Source organism: Bufo bufo, chromosome 4, assembly GCF_905171765.1.
Source record: "Bufo bufo chromosome 4, aBufBuf1.1, whole genome shotgun sequence".
In the NCBI taxonomy this organism is placed as follows: domain Eukaryota; kingdom Metazoa; phylum Chordata; class Amphibia; order Anura; family Bufonidae; genus Bufo; species Bufo bufo.
The window spans coordinates 542,939,420-542,961,447 of NC_053392.1; the positions used below are offsets into that span (position 1 = coordinate 542,939,420).

Sequence of the window (22,028 nt, forward strand, 5' to 3'; positions counted from 1 at the left end):
ACTGGATTTTCGAGGTTGCTGTGCCCTTACGGGCAACCCACCTTGAGGTCTAGAGTCCAGACCTTGTTGAAGCTCCTGGTTGACGCCCTGGGTGGCAGCCGAGGCGAAAGCCGGGAGCACAGATGGGCGTACACTCGGCTTCGGCTGAGGGTTGCCACTTGTCCCAGTCCCTTGCAGAAGCCATAGGCCCGGAAGGATAGGGAATGGTTTGTGGGGGGCCTTACTCATGTTGGAGAGGGCCTGCGTAGACCGCAACCCAGTGCATGTTTTTGTGTGGCACGCTGCACGATTTTATTGCACGGGTGAAGAAAGCATGCTCTTCAGGCTTTCAGAGAAGAAAATTAAATAAATTGGTGGTCATTTTATTTAGTTATTTATTTATTTATTTAATGTCATTTAAATACACCAATGCACACGGTGCCAATGTAAGTATTGTCAAGTAGAACCATTGCCAAGTAGAACATTCAAAGTCATTTTTGTAAAATAACTATAAAATAGATGTTTTCTTTTGATATAAAATTGTGAAACGTGGGCAGATTCTTCAATTAAATGTTTATAAGCCAACAAATAAACATACACTTAACTTAGGAACAGTAACTTGAAGTGCCGGAGGGCTTATCTTGAGAAAAGCTGCAAGAATCTACAAAATATTTTACACAAGGAAAGAAACATAGAGAAACCTTCTGTTCACTAATTGAATTAAATATAACTCATAATTATTTTAAGATTAAGAAAAATAAAAAAATTGGGAAAGCTTTTTGTCGAAGCCCATACACTTTTAAAGCTGTGTCTATTCTATCCTCTCTTGATGATAACAGTGAAAAATGTCCCATGGCATAAAAATAGAAACAGAAAACATAAAGCCTGCCATGCACATTCAGAAAAACTTTTTTTTAATTTTATATCTTGAACCAACCTTTTAATAATAAAAGTAGTAGTAATAATAATAATAATAATAATAATATTTATGCAATGTAAAATTAGTTATTGATTTTCTTCTTGTCAGATATCATAATTGTGCCAAGCCAATGACTGATATACAGTATATAAAGATATCCAAAAGATACTTAATAGCCACAGCTTTCAGCTATATGATTTCTAGAAAGCACAACCCTAGCAGTCACTCATCTGTGGAGAACAGAGAAGCTGGCCAGTACTTAGACCACACGTTTCTTTCTCGACTATTCCCTATTATTCTATACTGAAATCATCAAAATGACAAAAATTCGGGGTAGGGACTATTGTTATTAGCTGATCAGTTTGTTGGACCATTAAGTGTAGAGAGATTTTTTCTGTAGTTGCAAATATACACAAGAGTATTTTCTCTTACTTTATAGTTTGCATAGCTTACACTTTTTTCTTACTTGAGTATACTTGAGCTGGACAAGAAATGGGAATATATAATAAATGGTTCTATGTCCTGTACTGAAAATTACAAAGAACAATACTCAAATGTCACAATGTAGAAACAGATGGTCTCTAAGTTCCTAGTAGAGCATTCTTACTTGTACAGCATTGTTTGTTATACTTTCTTGTAATTCAACCATATGATACATGGTTTTACATTGTCATTTCATCTAGTCAATAAGAATTAACTGGGGAATGCTTCCTTTCACATTGTGTCTTAAATATTAATGCTAAGTGAAATCAAATGGCATCGATCATGAAACTCTTGTAATTTGCTGACAATCAGCTATTCCTTCCATTGCATGCTATTTTCTATTATAGTTGCATACAGTATATTTGCACAGAAAGAATGAACCAAACTCATATAAGTTGTCTGTGCAGTGCCTATGTTTGGGGTGGTCCCAATGCTGTGTGTTGTTGCTCTCTGGAGGGGATGCTAAGGCGTGGTGCACCCCAATGGGAAATAAGTCCAGGGTTTCAGGGTTTGCATTAAACCAGTGTGCTTCTGTACTGGAAAAACTAATATAGAATACAATACAGGCAAGGCATTGAGCTGGCTCCTCCCTGGCAGAACAAGGTTATGTGCTGAGGAAAGGCATGAGATAGCTACAAGACTGGTTCTTCTGTTCACTCGTGCAGTCTGGCAGTCTCCTCTACTAAACACTGGTCCCTGTCTGCAGACAGCTAGGGGCTGTAACTGCTCTCCTTATATACATTTTCTAACTGAACTAGAACCTTCTAGTGGAAAGGGTGGAGTGGAGAATCACAGCCTAACCAGAAACAATTTTCCAACTTCAGTCTGTCATAGTCATGACAATATAAGTCTATGGTCATGTCTAAACGTCTTCAGACATAAACAACAGAGTTAAACCAGATGGTCAAACGGTCTGTGTGTTTGTTTGTTTTTCTTCCCAAACTTTGCACAGTCCCATATAGTAACTGTGGACAATTTATAACTTCTCAGTGCATAGATAGAAAGTCCCAAATTCTCTGAGTATTAGCTGACCTTTTCATGAACCCTTTCCACAGTGCAGTGCAGATATAGTCTAATAACATAACAAATGTAAAGAACGGCATAAATCATGGTGCGGTAACCCATCCAAGTGCACTAAAATATTGAGTTGATGGCTTTTTGTGGTAGCAATAGGGGGAAATGTGCACAAATGTCTATAGTCCAAAGTACCCTTGCTCCAGGGCACTATATCTGTATAGCATGTCATATGCAGTATATGCCAGATAATATGGTTGATATCAGTTTGTACTATCTGATCTTTAAACTGCGATTGGACAGAGCTACAGCCAGGGAGAAGGAACGCCCACAGAGAAAGACTCAGTCTTGTCCTCATTGTTCCGATGCTAAAATTAGCATACCAGGTGGGAGAATACAACAGGGGCCACAGCGGGAGAACAGAGCGGCGCCCAGAAAAAAAACAGTAAGTGCAGTTAGGTCCCTGCACTATGCCCTACGTATCCTGATACTTAGTTTATAATGTTTGGACTCATGAAAGATCCTCTTTAAACTGCGTGTGTGCGTGCGACCACCTCAATGAGGGGTTCAGAGAAATAAGGAAAAGAACAAACAGCAGGTGGTGCATATATACATACATATACATTTTTTTGAATAGCTCCTTGGCTATACAATATTTTTTTCTACATACAAATTAAAAATTGTTTAGATCCAGGTCCTGGTTTGAACTATGTAAAATATTTTTAGTAACTCATCCAATTTAAAGAGGACTTGTCACCTGTAAATGCAGTGCAATCTGCAGGCAGCATGTTACACAGTGAGAGAAGCTAAGCAGATTAATATATAGTTTTGTGGGGTCTCATAGAACTTGTAATTTATATATCTAAATCTCTGCTCTTTCTGAACTTAGGCTACTTTCACACTCGCATTTTGTGCGGATCCATCTTGTATCTGCACAGACGGATCCGCACCAATAATGCAAATGCTTCTATCCGTTAATAACAGATCCGTTTGCATTATTCATTAAAAAAAAAGTCTAAGTCAAAACGGATCCGTTTTCGATTGCACCATATTGTGTCAGTGAAAAATGGATCTGTCCCCATTGACTTATATTGTAAGTATAGACGGATCCGTTAGGCTCTGCATAGTCATACTGTCACCAAAACGCTGCAAGCTGTGTTTTAGTGACCGTCTAAAAAACTTAACTGACTCCAAACGCAGCAAAATTGATGCATTCTGAACGGATCCTTATCCATTCAGAATGCATTGGGGCTTAACTGATCCGTTTTGGGCCGCTTGTGAGAGCCCTGAAACAGATCTCACAAGCGGACCCAGAAATGCCAGTGTGAAAGTAGCCTTAGTTGTACACCAGAAGGTGATCAGTGATTGATTGCATTCTCTGTGTAAGTATGTATACACAGATAACTGTCAGTCACTGATAGTTGTACATGAGAACAATCTTACGTTCAGAAAAAGCAGGGATTGAAATGTATAAATGACAAGTTTTACAGAAACTTTCCCACAAACTTCTCAGCTCCTCCTGCTCTATAGCATGCTATCTGCAGATTGCACTGCATTTCCAGCTGACAGGACCTTTTTAACTTAGCTCCAGAGACACACTATGTTTTAATTTTAAATTGTCATTTCATCTTTATACAGTAGATAAAGTTCACTTCTAGAAACATAAATTATTTTTGACGCCCATATTATTCTTCGGGTTTAGAACCTTTAAAGAGTTTTCCAGTTTTTCCAATTTGTATAAAAAAAAGAAAGAGCCAGGACATGTTAAACATAACAAACAAGCTTTACTCTCCTCATGAAAAAAAGAGTGAATCGGCCATTTTAATTTCTTTTTCATTATGATGTTCACCGTTTATGATAAATATGTTTGTATTTTAATACTACAGGCGTGAGGTGAAAATGATTGTTTTTTTATTGCATATTTATTTTTATTATGGGAAATATATTTTTAAAAACTTTTTTTTTTTACTCATAAAGTCCCTTAAGGGACTTTAACCCCTTAGGGACCGGGCTCATTTTCACCTTAAGGACCAGGCCATTTTTTTGAAAATCTGACCAGTGTCACTTTATGTGTGAATAACTTTAAAACGCTTTTACTTATCCAGGCCATTCTGAGATTGTTTTTTCGTAACATATTGTACTTCATGACACTGGTAAAATGGAGTAAAAAAAAATCATTTTTGTTTATAAAAAAAATACCAAATTTACCAAAAATTTTGAAAAATTAGCAAATTTCCAAGTTTCAATTTCTCTACTTCTATAATACATAGTAATACCTACACAAATAGTTATTACTTAACATTCCCCATATGTCTATTTCATGTTAGGATAATTTTGGGAATGGCATTTTAATTTTTGTGGACGTTACAAGGCTTAGAAGTTCTGAAGCAAATCTAGAAATTTTCAAAAACCCACTTTTTAAGGACCAGTTCAAGTCTAAAGTCACTTTGCGAGGCTTACATAATAGAAACCACACAAAAATGACCCCATTCTAGAAACTACACACCTCAAGGTATTCTAAACTAATTTTGCAAACGTTGTTAACCCTTTTGATGTTCCACAACAGTTAATGGCAAATGGAGATAAAATTTCAGAATTTAGTTTTTTTTTGGGCAAATTTTAGATTTTAATCCATTTTTTCCAGTAACAAAGCAAGGGTTAACAGCCAAACAAAACTCAATATTTATTGCCCTGATTCTGTAGTTTGCAGAAACACCCCATATGTGGCTTTAAACTACTGTACGGGCATTCGGTAGGGGGCGTAGAGGGAAAGGTGCGCCATGTGTTTTTTTGAAGGCTGATTTCGCTGGACTGGTTTATTTACACCATGTCCCATTTGAAGCCCCCCCACTGCACCCCTAGAGTAGAAACTCCATAAAAGTGACCCCATCTGAGAAATGACACCCCTCAAGGTATTCGAAACTGATTTTACAAACTCTGTTAACCATTTAGGTGTTCCACAAGAGTTATTGGCAAATGGGGATGAAATTTAAGAATTTAAATTTTTTGTCAAATTTTCCATTTTAATCAATTTTTTTCCAGTAACAAAGCAAGGGTTAACAGCCAAACAAAACTCAATTTTTATTGCCCCGATTCTGTAGTTTGCAGAAACACCCTATATGTGGCGTAAACTACTGTACGGGTACACGGTAGGGTATAGAGGAAAAGGTGCGCCGTGTGGTTTTTGGAAGGCAGATTTTGCTGGACTGGTTTATTTACACCATGTCCCATTTGAAGCCCCCCTGATGCACCCCTAGAGTAGAAACTTCATAAAAGTGACCCAATTTTGGAAACTACGGGATAAGGTGGCAGTTTTGTTGGGACTATTTTTAGGTTACATATGATTTTTGGTTGCTCTATTTTACATTTTTGTGAGGCAAGGTTACTAAAAATAGAAATTTGCCATAAACTGTTGAGGAACACCTAAAGGGTTAATAAAGCTGGTAAAATCCGTTTTGAATACCTTGAGGGGTGTAGTTTCTTAGATATGGTCACTTTTATGAAGTTTCTACTCTGGGGTTCATCAGGGGTTCTTCAAATGGGACATGGTGCCAAAAAAAAAGGCCATCAAAATCTGCCTTCCAGAAACCATACGGCGTTCCTTTCCTTCTGCGCCCTGCCGTTTGGTCATACAGCAGTTTACGACCACATATAGGGTTTTTCTGTAGACTGCAGAATCAGGGTAATAAATATTAAGTTTTGATTGGCTCTTAACCCTTGCTTTGTTACTGAAAAAAATGGTTTAAAATCGAAAATTTGCCAAAAAATTGCTGTTTTGGTACCGTTTTTTTTTTTATTGACCGTGTTTATCTGAGGGGTTAGGTAATGGGGTATTTTTATAGAGCAGATTCTTACGGATGCGGCGATACCTAATATGTCTACGTTTTAAATTTTTTTATTTAGGTTTTACACTATATTATCCTTTTATAAACAAAAAAAAACCTTTTAGTATCTCCATAGTCTGTCAGTTTTTTTTAGTTTTAATCCGATTATCTTAGGGGCTCATTTTTTGCGGGATGAGAGGACGGTTTTATTGGCACTTTTTTGGGGGGCATATTGTCACGAACTATGGATCCGATCGCTCCGGATCCCACAGCTCTGACGTAGTGGTCTGTGACGGAGTCTGCGCACACACAGAGACCTCACGTGACCGGGGTATTACCATTCGGCTAACACCCCCCCACTACACTTCGGTAACTGCCACTACGTGGGTTCCCGGTCCACGAGCCGACTATCCGGGTCATTCACTATCACACAGATCAGTGGATGAACCGGATATCACTTACTGACCAACCGCAGTCAATCACCCCCAGCTACAATTCCTAAATGCAATTTAACTAACTACCTGGTAACGTCTCTTCAAAGGCAAGGTACGTTGTTCAGCAGCTTAGAATATGGAAGACTTGGCCACTTAGATTTTATAATCTTTAATAAGAGGTAAAAAGCAGTGCATACAAATCTAATGAAAATGACTATAAATCTACAGAATAATAATAACAATATAAATAATCACGACAGTTCAAATGAAAGGGAAAAAGATGAAAGAATACTTTAGTTTCTCTGGAGGGTTTCAGATGGTCGTTCATATGTCCTTTTTGAATCCTTGCAAACCCAGTTCAGTATGTATCAGGGGAGACCCTCAAAGTTCTTCTGATACAGGGATATGCTGTCAATGTCCAATTAAGTGTCTGGTGATGTTCCATGGGTCTCTCTCCTCTGTCCTTGTGCACAGATCTTTATGAACTCTGCCATGGGCAGGAGACTTACTCCTGTCAGCCAATGGCAGCAGAGTGACTGTGAAGCCTAGGGATTGGCCTCCAAGTGTCTTATGACCCCCATCAAAGTTCAGTTCCTACAATGAGGATTATACTTAAGCCCGTATCTCCCTGATACATCGGCATATTTTTTATACAGAATACATATTTGCGATCCTTATTTATTTACATACAGAATGAGACCACACACGGTATTGCTGGGACCTGTAGTTCTTCTACCACCCATAGGTGAGCTACAGAATCACATCCTCTGGTCATATTTGATACCCAATTAACCACAATACTCTGTAGAGCCTGGATCTGGGGTCAGAAAGGGCATAAGTTGATTCATAACTGAAATATGAAAGTGGACTGGTTTTATGCCCAGAGCTAATTAAGTGCTATTTTGCTCTCCTCAAACCAGACCTGGAAATTAATGACGTCACGCTCCAGCCAGGCTTGACAGCGAGCTGATCTTTATCTTATAGGACAGGATGAGCTGGGTCTGGTATAGCCTTTATGAACGTTTATAGCCGGCCTCACAGAGTAGTGGTAATAAAAGTGTCCATCTATATCATACTTGACCCAGGCTTCAGGAAGATGAGAGTTCACTGTTCTTTTACATAGGCCAGAAGCATACAAAATGGCTACCCAGAGGAATTATGTATGTATGCCGGCACACATATGACTTTTCAATTGCTTGCTATTACACTATTTGTGATTTTTTGCACCTTTTTTTTTATTTTTTGACCGTGTTCATCTGAGGGGTTAGGTCATGGGGTATTTTTATAGAGCAGATTCTTACAGACGCGGCGATACCTAATATGTCAACTTTTTTTATTTATTTTAGTTTTACAAAATAATATAAAAAAATTAAAATTGTTTTGTTTTAGTGTCTCAAGTCTGAGAACCATATATATTTTTTTCCGATTGTCAGTGGCTAAATGGAATTAAAATTGGGGAAGGGGATTATAAATTTAGTTTTCCATGGAAGTGTGGTACTTCCTGAAGCAACCAATAATGCAGAGGCCTGGATGATCGGGGGACGTGTCACACTGAGTGGTGGTGTCCTTCCGTATCCCCCTCCTGTGACACACTCTGCACCTTTTTTGGATCCGTCCCTTCTTTCCAGTATGGGGGACGATCCGGGCGCCTCCAGTTCCCGAGGTACTCTGGCCTGCTCTTTCCCAGTCAGAAAAGATCAGGGTCTTGAGGACTGCCTCATAGAACTGGAGGAATTTCCTTGTGTTGCCAGCGCTCTGGGACAGCACAAAAGAGTTGTAAAAGGCAACCTGTACCAAGTAGACTGCAACTTTTTTGCACCATGCACGGGTTTTTGCGCATGGCATTATATGGCTTGAGGACTTAATCAGAGAGATCAACTCCTCCCATATACCGATTGTAGTTGACGTTACAATCGGGCTTGAGGACCATTGCCGCAGTACCTCGCACAGGGACAGGGGTAATGCCGTTACCGTGAATTGTGTACAGTACAAGGACATTCCTCTTGTCCTTATATCTGATCAGCAACAGGTTTCCACTGGTAAGGGCATGGGTCTCACCCCTGGGGATAGGTACCTGGAGGTAATGGGCAGGGAGGCTTCGTTGATTTTTCCACACGGTCCCACAAGCAGACGTGGATCTGGCGGCAAGGGACTGGAACAAGGGGATACTAGTATAAAAGTTATCCACGTACAGGTGGTAACCCTTATCTAGCAGTGGGTGCATAAGGTCCCCCACAAGTTTCCCGCTAACACCCAGAGTGGGGGCACATTCTGGGGATTGAATACTGGAATCTCGCCTCTCGTACACACGAAACTTGTAAGTGTACCCTGAGGTACTCTCACAAAGTTTGTACATCTTCACGCCATACCTCGCCCGCTTAGAGGGAACATACTGGTGGAAAATGAGTCTCCCCTTGAAAGCAATGAGAGACTCATCAACCGCGACCTCCCTTCCAAGTACATAGGCCTCCAAAAATTTGGCCCCAAAGTGGGGAGGTGGTGATGGTGAGTACAATAAAGGAATTCAAGAGGGGCCTGGATGTATTTCTGGAGTGTAATAATATTACAGGCTATAGCTACTAGAGAGGGGTCGTTTATCCAGGGAGTTATTCTGATTGGCTGATTGGAGTCGGGAAGGAATTTTTTATTCCCCTAAAGTGGGGAAAATTGGCTTCTACCTCACCTTTTTTTTTTTTGCCTTCCTCTGAATCAACTTGCAGGATGACAGGCCGAACATGATGGAAAAATGTCTTTTTTCGGCCTTATGTACTATGTTACTATGTTACCAGTATAAGGTGTTACCCTTTGGTCTCCATGGTGCCCCTAGCACTTTTTAACGGCTTATGGACATTGTGCTGCGTCCACATCGTTGGTACGCTTTGGCTTACCTGGACAATATTGTCATCCACAGTACCGACAGGGAAAGTCACCGACCCAAAGTGCAGGCTGTAGTAGACTCCCTTTGAAAGGCGGCCTAACCGCTAGCCCAAAAAAATGTGTGATAGTGTTAGAGGAGACTAAGTACCTGGTACATGTCAATGGGCGCGGAGTCATCAAACCCCAAGTGAACAAAATAGAGGCAATATGAAATTGGCCCCGACCTGTCACCACTAGGCAAGTAAAGTCATTCCTGGGAATGGTGGGCTATTACATGAGGTTTGTCCCCCACTTTGCTACGGTGGCCGCACCATTGACAGAGCTCTTGAAGGGACACAAGTCAGTGATGGTTCGCTGGGATGACCGTGTGGCAGAGGCTTTCTCCGCTTTGAAGTCAGCCCTGTGTGGGTCCCCGGTTTTGGTGACGCCCGACTTCAAGCAAGAATTCATAGTACAGATGGACTCCTCCCAAGTAGGCCTCGGTGCTGTACTGTCTCAGGAAGTCAACCGTGAGGAGCATCCCGTTTTCTTCCTCTGCCGTAAGCTCACCCCAGCTGAGACCTGGTATAGTATAGTGGAGAGAGAGTGCCTGGCCATCAAGTGGGCACTCGAGTCTCTCCGCTGTTATTTGTTGGGGAGAACATTCTGCCTGGTGACTGAACACTCCCCTTTCAAGTGGATGAGCCAGGCCAAGGACAGAAATGCCCGGGTCACCCGATGGTTTCTCTCCCTACAAAACTTTAAGTTTTCGGTGGAACACAGGGCAGGCCAGTTACAGGGAAACGCGGATGCCCTGTCCCGGGTACACTGTCTGGCGTGTGTTTACTCCCTCAGGACAGGGTTGAACAAGGAAGGGAGGTGTATGTGTCACAGTGAGAGGTTTGGTATGGGAAAACAGGTATTTTCCTCACAGCATGTGCTGCTGGGCTGATTTCCAGCCAGGGTGAGGTCAAATACCGGACCAGATTTTAAGTGCCGTGCAGGTTTTTGGCAGCACCTAGCGGTTCTTAAATAGGAAGCTGGGCTCAGAAGCCATGTCTGTGTGCTGGGATCTGAGGCCTGTGCTGGACTGGAGAGCGGAGACCCATGTGTCAGGGGAACAGGCCGCCTAAAGCCTGTATTTGGACTTTCTGAGGCAGAACTGCCACCAAGGTGACTTTTGCTTATATTAATTTGCCATTGGGTGTGAAGTAACACCGACACTGCAAAAGTGACGTTTTGTTTTTGACATCATGTGCGAATAAAAACTAAAGTTTGAATTACGAACTTGTATTTTGCCTCTGTACTGCGCCTGCTTATCCTAACTACCAGAGCGAATTACTAGAGAAGTGAATTACTATTGCTGCCTATGGGAGTTGCACTTTGGTCCTGTGGAGCCCTACTACCTTCAGACCTCCATAAGAACTACTGTTGTAGTAGCCTCAGATCCTTTAGAGAGACAGGGAACAAATTGTTCCCCTGATCGCTGCATAGGGGAGCTGTTTTAGCCCTGGGAGAGCTGCGCTCCTGGGGAAAGCTGCTTCAGATGTCGTGGTCACAAATTACTGTGATCACAGTCATTAACCCTAGGTATTTGCTATGTGAAACAGCAGAAAACCAGTGGCTATGGTGCTCGCTCTGCACTGGTGTGGACTCCAGCTTTTAAAATTGTGTTTAAACAAATTAAATGAAATGCAAAAAATATCACTGAGAAGAAAGTTGACAATTTAAATTATTTCTCAGTTCAGCGTGATTCAAAATATATAACATGCTATTTAATATCTGCTGCTTTTTCTTTTTTGTTCTGACACAATTTAAGGGAACCTGTCACCAGGATTTTGTATATAGAGCTGAGGACATGGGTTTCTAGATGGCCGCTAGCACATCCGCAATACCCAGTCCCCATAGCTCTGTGTGCTTTTATTGTGTAAAAAAAAAAAAAGATTTGATACATATGCAAATTAACCTGAGATGAGTCCTGTCCCTTTACTCATCTCAGGGATAGGACTCATCTCAGGTTAATTTGCATATGTATCAAATGTGATTAGTTACCATGAAGCGTGAGGAAATTCGGAGCGAATCAAATTTTGCTGAAATTCAGATTGAATTCCACTTCGTCAACTTTGATTCGCTCATCTCTAATGAGCACCTTTTCCCTGAGTGCTTTTTTTTGTGGCAAAAAAAAATGGTAACTGCTGGCTCAGAGAATATTTGCTGTCTTAATTTAGAAAGGAGTAGTGTTTTATGGTAAAATGTTAATTGAAAGAAAAATTGTTTTAGCAACCGCATGACAATTTAGCACAGAAATCCCTGAAAAGTTATGAAATGTACCTAACAAGTGAAATTATATCTGCTGAAAGACTGTGACCTTAGATAACTGTCAAAGCAGCATTGTTCCTTGCGTGTAAGTCTGACAGCAGGCTTTTTAGTAGATATGTTCCATAACCTGAGGCCGACTCGTTGGTAACTAGGTTAGGAAGTTAAGATATAAAGCATGATAAATCTTGAGGCCCAGGGTCCCACAAGAAAAAATGTAGATAATATGCTGCAGTTTTTGTTTTATTGAAACCATGTTTGACATGACCCTTCTGCTGCTCTAGAAATGAAATGAAACATACATTTTCTGTCACTTTCAATACAATGATGCAAAGTTATAGAAATTTATCCCACGGAAGTTGCTGGGGTCAAACTGGCCCACTAAAGTAATAGAAGGCTCAAGTTTAGCTATAATAACAGGTCCGAATCAGCAGTGTCGGACTGGGATGCAAAGGGCCCACCAGTAAAATTCATTCTGGGGGCCCACTGTAAAGCTTCTATTCATTCAAATATTGTCTGTCCGCACATGGTTGATTATGGAGGGTCCCTGCAGCGACTTTCCAAAGAAAGGTCCATGATGAAAAAGGATACTGGTTCGCCTTCTTTTGGATTTTTTGTTAAATAATCCACCCAGTTTTTATATGAACATAGACTGGTTGGGCTGCTGTATGCTCCCTCTCTATATGCAGGGACTGTGGGACAGGAGGCCCACCTGTGGATTCACCTGTTCCCCTGGGGGCCAGTCCAAGCTGCAGAATGTGTAGAAATTACTTGTAGTATGTGTTTCTTAAGGTGGATTTAGATGAACCAATAATTGTCCAGATTATCAGGAACCACCATTCCTGCGAATGCTCGATGAACCCGACGAACAAACAAAACACATATTCATCAGTTGATCCCGTCGTTCATGCAGGCAGCAGCAATCATTGTTTCTGGGCAGCAGATTGTGCTGTCTAAACAGATATCTACTGCCCAGTAACAATGAATCTGTATTGAGACGAGGGATTCCTCATAATGTGGAGGTGATTGCTGCATGTACGATTTTGTATGCTCAAATACAAGCTTCAAAATCATAGCAAAAAGTAAAAAAATAAATGTTCAAAGTATATAAAAGTTTAAATCACCCCTTTTCCGTATAATAAAGAAAAAAATACATAAATAACACACTATTAAAATATAAAAATATTTTTCCAATAAAGTGAATGGCATAACGGAAAAAAAGATAAAAATGGCCAATTTACAGTTTTTTCATTGCTTCTCTTACCCAAATATTTTTAATAAAATGTGATCAATAAGTCACACACACACTCCAAAATGGTATCAATGAAAACTACAAAATATGAGCCCCCACACAGCTCAGTAGATATACCTATAAAAAAAAGTTATGGGGGTCAGAAAATGATGATGTAAAAAAAAAATTTGCAAAGTTTACATTTATTTTTACACTATTTAGACATAAAAAAAAACATACATATGGGGGTATCTTTGTAATCGTACTGACCCAGATAATGAAGGGCAAAGGTCATTTTTGCCACAAACGGAACACCGTGGAAACAAAACCCGTAAAACAGTGGAGGAATTAAGGTTTTTTTTCCAATTACACCCCATTTGGAATTTTTTTCCCACTTCTCACTACATTGTATGCCATAATAAATGGTGGCATTATAAAGTACAAAAATAAGCCCTCATACAACTATGTGAATGGAAAAAAAAAAAGTTATGGCTCAAGGAAGATAGGGAACAAAAATGAAAACGCAAAAATGAAAAAAACCTCCGGTAACCTAAGGGTTAAACCTATTAAAGATACGTCCTGCAATAAAGAGCTTCAGAAGCTTTAAAAGTAGATATTGATACGTTCTGTATTTAAAGTGATCCTTCAGGATAATTTCTTCTGGTGGTCTCAATGAACCTTGAGCTCTCATACTGCCTGATATTCAGAATAAAGGGACTTGTACGGTGCCAACGTCTTCAGTTGTTGCTTGGAGACTTTTTCATAAAACTTCCCTGACATAATGTTCTATCGCAGTATTTCAATGTGATGGTCCAAGCTGGATTGCAACACCGTGCAAAACCATGACAACTCAGTGAAAAAACACTTCCATGTTTGTACCAGTTTTTTCCTAAGCCAAAGAGCAATAAGAAAAAAAAATCCTTACACTTCTCTTTCTTTATTCCATTCTTGGCTTTTTAAGAATTGTGGTGTATTTTTTTTTCCAATTTTAAATGTGGTGTATGAAACTGCTCTCAGGACCTGCAGAAATGGCTAAAGTCGCCCTTAACGAATCTGTTGGAAATGGTGGAGGCTTCAGCTCATGAGTCCTGGCAATAGAATAATCAGACATGTAAATAAGACACATGTTATATATCAGTTAATTATAAAATTAAAGGGATTGTCTCACTTCAGCAAATAGCATTTATGATGTAGATGTTAAAGGGATTATCCAAGACTTTAAAATGCCCCCTCATATGCTGGGCCCTTCACACTGAATATACTTACCTGGCTCGCCACTCCCTGTGCTGCTCCTGGTCCCCGCACCGCTGCTGCAGTTTCTCCCTTTGCGCGGATGAAAACATCCGGTGTCGGGGGGAGCAGCCAATGGCAGGGACGGGGACGAGCCTCCCTAGCATTGCAGGTGACGCTAGGGAGGCTAGTCTCTGTCACCGCCTGCCGTTGGCTGCTGCCCCCGACACCAGATGTTTTCATCTGCTCACAGGGAGAAGCAGATGCAGCGGTGCGGGGACCAGGAGGGGAGCGGGGAGCCAGGTAAGTATATTCAATGTGAGGGGCCCGGCATATGGGAGGCAATTTATAGTCTTGGATAACCCCTTTAATACAAGGCACTTACTAATGTATTATGATGACCCACATTGCATCCTTTGTTGGCTGGATAAATTTTTCTATCACATTATACACTGCTCGTTTCCATTTTTATAACCACCCTGCATTCCATCAGAGGTGGTCGTGCTTTCACAATATAGGAGAAAGCATCAGCCTGTTTTGTGGTGGGACCGCACATAGGCTAGTGCTTTTTCCTATAGTGTACAAGTGCAACCACTAGAGATGAGCAAATTTTTTTAAAATTCGATTCGCCGGTTTGTGGCGAATAAAGTTAAAAAACTGCTATTTCCTGGCTGCAGAGAGCCTTTATAGTGGTGTAGAACACTGAGCCTTGCAGTAACACGCATAGGGAGTCTGCTTTGGTAGTGAAATATTACTGTGAGTCTGTATGACATGAAGATGACAGGTGTCTCTCTTAGAATCATATGTAACTTATTTGGGCAGTTAACTCAAGTATGAACTCAGCCTTACAGGTCGATGTTAGCGCCAAGAAGAAGCGCACTCCTTTTATACCGTCGTCAGCTGATTACACATAGATGTCTACAGAACCTGTTCTATTAAACGCTTATACAAGTAGAGCCCCCCCGACAGAGTGGAGAAGGGTGTAAGCAGTAAGTTTGTGTTGACGTCACTAATACAAGCCACAAAAGGCTTTAGAACATATAACTGCACCGCTGAGCGGCAAATATATTTTTTCTTTTCCACTAATACACCCCACAAAAGGCTTTAGAACATATAACTGCACTGCTGATCGGCAAATATATTTTACTTTTGCCACTAATACACAAAAAGGTCTGTAATTTTAGCACTTCACCACACAACGGCTAATATGCCCTTTTTTTCCCCACTAATACAATCCAAAAAATGCTTTAGAACATATAACTGCACCACACCGCACATGGGCAAATAAGACGTAGAAATATTTCCTTGTAATAAACCCTGTTAATGCCTGTATCAATCAGCACTTTCACCCTAATAAGAACGGTTTGCTGGAATTGCAGAGCTGTAAAATGCCAATTTGGATACCCAGTCAGTACTGCAAGGTGTAATAGGAATGTACCTATTACTAGTGATAATCGATCATGCTCAGCCGAACACCTGTTCGGCTCGAGCATCTCGATGCTCGGCACATGGCGGCACTGTAATGCCGTAGCCATGTTGGCTACTGGCATTACAGTGATTGGTTGGCCGGAATGCGTCATCGGGTGCTATAAAGCACCCGATAACACGTGTTCGGCTCAGTGTTCATTAGGGAAAGCTGAGCATAGGAAGGGAAAAACTGTGTAGGGAGTGTTATTGGAAGATTTTTAATACAAAAACTTTTCAGAGATCCAAAAGTCCTTTTAAGGACTATTGTGTGTGACAGCAGCAATATATATTTTTAGCGCATCCTGCGCTAAATAGCGTCTAATAGGCCGTTGCGGACAGTAAAATTACCCGTGCCACATCTCCTGTGTAAAGTGTGCGTATCCCTAAAATATCAGAGACATCCAGTGTACTTTTTCCGCAGACAGTGTCCGCTGCGGACAGTTAAATTATCCGAGCCACATCTCCTGTGTAAAATGTGTGCATCAAAAAAATATCTGTGACATCCAGTGTACTTTTTCAATAGACGGTGTCCACTGCGGACAGTGAGATTAGCTGCGCCACATCTCCTGTGTAAAGTGTGCGCATCTCTAAAATATCAGTGACATCCAGTGTACTTTTTCAGTAGATGGTGTCCGCTGCGGACAGTTAAATTATCCGTGCCAGATCTTCTGCCCTGATTCCCAAACTCTTGAGCATCCACAGTCACAAGAAGATGACGGTGGGGAACGGCAATTACTGTTTAATGAGGTGGACAATGATGAGACACAGTTGCCAATAACTCGCCAGCAATTACTGTCTCAAGAGGTTGAGAAAGAGGATGAGACACAGTTGTCAATCACTGAGGTTTTGGTTAGGTCAACAAGTCAGGAGGATGAGCAGAGTGAGGAAGTGGAAGAGGAGGTGGTGGACGATGAAGTCGCTGACCCAACCTGGAAAGGTGGAAAGCCGAGCGAGGACAGCAGTAGAGAGGGGGAGGGATCTGCAGCACCGCAACAGGCTGGAAGAGGCAGTGGGGTGGCAAAAGGGAGAAGGTGGGCCACACCAAACAGGCCCGCAACTGTTCCACGGAGCACCCCCTTGTGGAAATCTTCCTTGCAAAGCGGTATGTGTTCCGCAGTCTGGCGCTTTTTTGAGGAAAGTGGGGACGACAAAAGAATTGTAATTTGCAACCTGTGCCATACAAAAATGAGCAGGGGCGTGAACACTAGCAACCTCAGTCAGCTTCCGCTATTCACAAGCGAGGAGTGGGCATGGATGTCTGACCTCTGTGAGGTTTTAAGAAACTTTGAGGAATCAACACAGATGGTGAGCGGCGATAACGCTATTATCAGCGTAGCCATTCCACTTCTGTGTCTACTCAAACGCTCGCTCACAATTAAGGACAACGCTATGCATGTGGAAGAGTTGGAAATGGGGGAAGACATTACACAGGGTGATAGCCATGCCATCCTCAGTTCGTCTTCTCAGCATGAATTGGACGATGAAGAGGAGGAGGAGGAGGAGCAGGAGACGGATTACTGGTTGTTTACCCTTCTCGACCCCCGCTACAAATAGAACTTCTTATCTCTCATTGTGACGTTTCGAAATGTCAGCTATATGCAATCACACACCTGTGTAGAGCAACCTCTATGTGCATGTGAGTGACTTGTTGAATTTGAATTTCTCCACTTACAGCTTACGCATCAGACACCCAGGCGTTAATCAAGTAGCCTTTTAATCCGGAGATTGTATTACAAGATGTTGCACGTTAATCCAGATGGTAAAAGAATTTTGCCAACAATAAACTCCGAGCTCAGAAAATGGATGCTGCTACTCAGAAGCTGAGCACACTATGAGCAAGGCATCACTGGGAAAACAGGGAGTGGCTAGGCTAAACTAACTAGAAACCTGAAAACAGAGGGGGGGGAGAGGAGCATACCAATACACAATGCAAGATACTGGAACAGAACACTCATTCCTCTGGTGAAGAGGACGAGCAAAATGGTGCAATACCAGAAGTTCCATGTCCAACCAAGGAGGGGAGACAAGGGGAACACACAGCAGTTCCAACAGAGGCAGGGCAACACTCTCCAAAACCTGGGACAGTTTCATGACACCCCGCCAGCAACCTCACCCTGATGCGCGGCCTAGTGTCACAAGGCAGGAAAATTTTTGGAAGATGGTGAAGGAGTACATAGCAGACCGCGTCCTCAATGATCCATCAGTGCCTTACAACTACTGGGTGTCCAAGCTGGACATGTGGCATGAGCTGGCGCTCTATGCCTTAGAGGTGCTGGCCTGCCCTGCCTCCAGCGTTTTGTCTGAGCGGGTATTTAGTGCTGCTGGTGGCATTATAATTGAAAATGATGATAGGTTGACTCTTATAAAAATGAACAAGGCCTGGGTTGACCATGACTTCTCTACTCCACCAGAGGAAAGCTGCTGAACATAAAGGCACTTTAAATGTGGCTTTTATGGTGTATTGAATACACTGTATTCCCATGCACCCCTTCCACCACAAACAAGGGTATATTGTTGAAACTTCCTTTTCTCATCCTCCTCCTCCCCTTCCATCATATCAACATGCTTATAAGTCGCATATAATGCCCCCGCATATATGCCCTTCACATATAATGTTTTAGAGGGTCAGCTCAGCTGCAGGCCCTCACATATAATTTTTTTATAGGGTCAGGTTACCAGCAGACCCTCACCTACAATGTTTTACAGGGTCAGCTAACCAGCAGGTCCACTATATAATTTTTAGAGGGTCAGCTCATCAGCAGGCCCTCACCTAAAATCTTTTACAGGGTCAGCTAACCAGCAGGCCCGCATCTAAAATATTTTACAGGGTCAGCTCACCAGCAGGCCCTCGCATATTATGTTTTTACATGGTCAGCTCACCAGCAGGCCTGCACCTAAAATGTTTTACAGGGTCAGCTAACCAGCAGGCCCCCCTATAGAATTTTTAGAGGGTCAGCTCATCAGCAGGCCCTCACATATAATATTTAGAGGGTCAGCTAACCAGCAAGCCCTCACCTACAATGTTTTACAGGGTAAGCTAACCAGCAGGCCCTCACCTACCATGTTTTTCAGGGTCAACTCACCAGCAGGCCCGCACCTAAAATGTTTTACAGGGTCAGCTCACCAGCAGGCCTGCACCTAAAATCTTTTACAGGGTCAGCTCACCAGCAGGCCCGCACCTAAAATATTTTACAGGGTCAGCTCACCAGCAGGCCCTCGCATATAATGTTTTACATGGTCAGCTCACCAGCAGGCCCGCACCTAAAATCTTTTACAGGGTCAGCTCACCTGCAGGCCCTCGCATATAATTTTTCAGAGCGTCAGCTCACCAGCAGGCCCTCGCCTACAAGTCCAGTCTCACTATCCAAGAGTCTGGTCAACACAATCCTCACCGCTGGCGGTCGCGTAACTAGTTATCACGGAGGAGTCTCGTTCATTATCGGAATTAACCAGACATATTGCTCCACCCATTAAGAACGTCCATGCACCACCACCCACAGAATCGAGAAAGAGCCATCAATCTGTCAATCCTTTCTGTGTCCGGGCTGGGTGAGGTTTCCCGTGTTGAGTCAAATTAAGCCGCAGGCTCCACTCCTGGTGGTGCCCTTCCGTCAATTCCTTTAAGTTTCAGCTTTGCAACCATACTCCCCCCGGAACCCAAAGACTTTGGTTTCCCGGAAGCTGCTCGGCGGGTCATGGGAATAACAAAAATCAAACCACAGTCACCTGACCTAAAACTCCTTTTAGGCGTCCTATCTATATGTTAAAACTTTAACCTTTATTATTTAATTTTAAAACAAAAATACTCAGAGAAACCAATACTGCAAGGTAATTTAAAAATATCAGGTTGCAGTTACGGGCTAAGTTAGTTAATTTATGTCTTTTTTGGGCCGCTATCGCTCGCTCTACATTCTATTTAAGAGGTGGTTAACTTCATGGATACTCTGTGGCCATGTATCACCACAGGTTAGCAGGTGTTTTTTCAATGGTGAATTGTTTGGTGTCCCTATAGGTCCTAAGTATAGGAGTTTCTATTGTAAATAGATGAGATGTATTCCTATATCCCTATGCGACAGACATCCATCATTCATTCACACATCTCACTCGCTGGGAAATCAGGCAGTTTGCCTCCGAACATTTGCACAATATGTATTGAGCTGGACAATGATTGCGACCCTACAGGTTGTAGATCTTGCCCTATACTGCAACCTGTCTAAAAATTGTAGATTGTCACTACCCCACCCGACATATTTCGCCGCGATGCAGCTTTGTCAGGGGAGTTGTGGTAATAGCCTTGCCTCAACTCCCCTGACGAAGTCGCATCAAACCCTGATTCCCCGTTACCTATGGTCACAGTGGTTCGCACTGAAAATAACATCAAAAGTTGATAGGGCAGACATCCGAATGGATTGTCGCCATCACGGGGACGTGTGATCGAGCCCAGGTTATCTAGAGTTACCTAAGCGGCAGCAGGCCCTCGCCCATAATTTTTTAAATGGTCAGATCAGCAGGCCCTTGCTCCAAATGTTTTTGAGGGTCACCTGCAGTCCATCAATCATAATTTTTCAAGGCTGTGTATGATGCCCTCCTTTATGTGTAACAAAGGGTGTATTGTAGTACTGGTTCCTTCTAATTTTTGGCAGCCCTTTCACTTAGTGCATAGGCTTTATGAGTGTAGGAGTCCCACTACCTGAACAATTGTACCACAATGTGAATGAGGCCCTCCTTTATGTGATATACAGGTTCTATCGTAGTGCCTTTTCCTTGTATTTTTTGGCAGCACTCGCACTTTATATACAAGTAAATATACAGGAAGGAATGTTTCCGAACAGTTTTTCCTCTAAAATCGATTTTGTCTTCGGTTTTGTGAGTATTATTGTCAGTCTGTAAAAGTGGCGTACTACTCGGACATCATCATTCCCAGCAACGACCTGGGAGTCCAAGATCCATCCTGACATCCTCCCCATGCTGTTCCTGAACTATTTCGGTGGTGTTTCCATCAATTTCTGACGTTTTCCTATGAGTCAGGCACCCTCCCCTCTTCAGAGCAGGGGGTGCCTGGTTTAATGCTCGGGTGCTCCCATTGCCTTCCATTATACTCGGGTGCTCGGTAGAGCACCCCAGCATCCCGATGTGTTTGGCCTATGGTGCTCAATCAACACTACCGATTACCCAGGCTGTAACCTCCCCTACTGAACCATTTTCAACATAAAAGCTATGGAATGATTCCTCCCTATCCTTTCCCTACACTTTGAATAATCTTTTCCTGCACTTGTAAATAGTTTTTTTAGCACAACTACACTGGAAAATGGCAGAATCCATTATGGCTGGCACTATTTATAGGGCTGTGACATCACAGGGGTGGTTGGCTGCTGATTAGCTGCATGCATGGCATTATGGTTGATGCCGCCTTCCCAAAGATCCTTTCTCCATGTCCTCAAACAGCTTTTATGTTGCAGCCATTTTAGGAAAAAATGTGATTCGTTTCCACGAAGAGTGAGGAAATTTGGCTTCAGTGCAAATCGCATTTTCAGTGTGGTCATAACTAGAGATGAGCAAATTTTTCAGAAATTCAATTTGCTGGTTCACTGAATTTTTTGGGCAAATTTATTCACGGCTGATTATGTTAAAAAACTGCTATTTTCTGGCTGCAGAGAGCCTTTATAGTGGTGTAGAACACTGTGCCTTGCAGTAACACGCATAGGGAGTCTGATTTGGAAGTGAAATAATACTGTAAGTCTGTATGACATGCAGATGACAGGCGTCGCTCTTAGAATCACTGCACGCTTCACTTATTTGGGCAGTCACGGGGCAAAAAATGACCAAATAACTCAAGTATGAACTCAGCCTTACAGGTCAATGTTAGCGTCAAGAAGAAGCGCACTTCTTTTACACCGTCGGCAGGTGATTCCACATAGATGTCTACAGAACGTGTTATATTAAACGCTTATACAAGTAGAGCCCCCGAAAGAGTGAAGAGGGTGTCAGCAGTAAGTTTTTGTTGACGTCACTGATTATTTTCTCTCATCCGTTAGAACTATAACCCCCCAAAAAATGGATCCTGTCTGTGGAGCAAACGAGGTGCAGAACAGTGTGACACCACCATGCCCTGCACATGTGGTATGCTGGAGGGGCATTGTGAATTGTCCCTGCAGTAGATACTGAGGACACGGTGGAGGATGAGGAGGTAGAGGCCGTCATTGTTGCAGGACCAACGGCGTGACAACGTGGAGGTGAAAGCGGTGTCACCTGGCCAAGTTGCTAATGTGGCTGTC

General features: G+C 42.2%; 1 protein-coding gene across 2 annotated transcripts in view; it reads left to right on the forward strand.

The window, feature by feature from the left end:
- MACROD2 (mono-ADP ribosylhydrolase 2) overlaps positions 1-22,028 on the forward strand; it is a 2,731,696-nt gene that overhangs the window by 1,651,356 nt on the left and 1,058,312 nt on the right. The gene's annotated exons all lie outside the window — the stretch shown is intronic.